The following is a 2,120-nucleotide window of genomic DNA, read 5'->3' as shown; positions in this document are numbered from 1 at the left end:
ATTGGGCAGGGATGAGATGGGAACGGTGTAGGGTAAGTAACTTTTTTTACCACAGACTTTGTTACCCAGGAGTCAGTTATTTCGCTTTAGGGAAGGCTTCCCTTTCTGCCTTCTCAAAAGAGCGCTGTTCTCTCCCCTCCTCACCACATTCCAGAAGCTCACTCTGACATGTGAGGAGAGAGCAGATGTCATAGGCCTTGGCATTCCAGCGGGGAGAGAGGGGGGAGCGAAGATAATAAAAACTCGAAGGGGAAAACAGGAGGTGCCTTTGGCCCCTGGGGGCCCAGTGTGCCTTACTGTAAAAAAGCAATCCTTTTCTTTTAATCCTTCCACTGCCTTGGTGTTCTTGGGAAGAATACCTGTGTATGTTTTACCTTACAGAGGGGATAGGGATGGGATACAGATGGGATAGAGATGAGAACAGGGATGGGATAGGGATGGGGACAGGGGTGGAATAGGAATGGGATAGGAATGGGGACAGGGATGGGATAGGGATGGAAACATAGGTGAGACAGGGATGGAAACAGGGGTAAGATAGGAATGGGACAGGGATGGGACAGAGATGAAACCATGGCTTGGGACAGCCAGGATTTCCTGAGGCGGATCCAGGGAGGGGACAGCTGGAATGCCCCAGGGCAGATCCAGGGAACATCACCAGGCTCAGGGACAGCCAGGACAGGGTGGTTCAGATGGCAGAGACATACCTGTGCAAACTGTGCAGGGATGTGTTGAGACTTCAGGCCTTGTCAGTGGCACAGAAACAGCCCCACCACCTTGGAAAAGTTCTGGAGACCTCATCCTGTGGGACACAAAGCAGGGTGAGCATGGGGGGGTGACAGCTGAGTCCCCTCCCAAACAGCTGCTCCACACCTATCAGTGAGTGTGGCACCAAGGTTGTCCCTGTCCCTCTCACAGGAGGTCTCATTCCCCCATCCCACCCTAAGCAAAACCACAATGTTGTCACCCCACTTAAATACCCATATCTTCAGGTTTTAACCCTAAAAGTTTGAAAATGAAGTGTTACAGCCTGTCCTGAGCAAAGGCAGTGGGGAGAGAGGAGGGGTGGAGCACAATACAGAGTTTAACCCCCTGTGACATTATTCAGTGACTGCAGAATAAACCCAGACAAATAAACCCCAAAATTTATTATGAAAACACCATTAAAAATTAGACTTTACACACAAAATCTTCCTGGGACCTAAAATTATGCTTTTGGGGGAGTTTTAAGCTTTCTTTATCCTAGGAGGGAAGGGGAGTCCTCCTGATCCCCCTGGCTACAAATGATCCCTGAGTCAGTTTCCCTTCTGGGAACACCCCACATACTGATATTTCCCTCTCTCCCCATTAATCCCTTTTTAAACCCACTCAGTTAACCAGCTTGTTCTCCCACCAACAGATGGCCATCAGTGGCACCAAGAAACAAGCAATAAATCCATCATAAACTTGGGTTCTCCACCCTGTGAGGGGGGAAGATCAAGGCAAACCCAAGCACTAAAAAGAAATAAAATAAATAAGGAAATAGTTTCCGATCAGCTCATCTCGGCCCAGGATATTTGGCAATATTGCTGGGAAAACTGGAGCATTGCAGATCAAAGCACCCGGCACATTTACACTTCAATAAGGCCCTGAACAAACAGATGTGTGGGTGATACCCAAAGCTCTCTTTGTTCCCGAAGAAGGCTGAAAAGTTCCATATATCCAAGGGGATGATAGCTTCTACGGGTGGTTCTTTTAAGCCCTTGAGTCTGTGGGGTAATTAAAGAGCAGGTTTGACTCCATGTGGTCACTCTCCTGAGACCCCCTGCAAAGAGGGGGGGCTTAAAATGAGGAGTTTTGGTTAAAACCATGTGTGGACCCCAAATCCACAGGATCCCTGCTCTTAATTAGGCCCTCAGATTATGCTTTTCATGCAGGTTTATCCAAACTCTACAGAAAACTCTGCAGGTCTTTCCCCCAAAACCAAGAACCTGCAGTGTTAAAACACAAATAGCACAGCCAGTGAACACCACCTTTGGAATCCTTCTGTAATAGAAGTGTTTGTGGAGGAGGTGGGAAAGGGATCAATTAATTGCTAGAGATTGCCTTGGTTTTCAAAGGGAGGTGAGGAAAGCAGAGGTTTG

Source organism: Empidonax traillii, unplaced genomic scaffold, assembly GCF_003031625.1.
Source record: "Empidonax traillii isolate 1590-97213 ecotype Southwest subspecies unplaced genomic scaffold, ASM303162v1 scaffold5848:size6993, whole genome shotgun sequence".
Taxonomy (NCBI): Eukaryota; Metazoa; Chordata; class Aves; order Passeriformes; family Tyrannidae; genus Empidonax; species Empidonax traillii.
The sequence above is the reverse complement of the archived record's forward strand: the minus strand, read 5'-3'. Positions refer to the sequence as shown.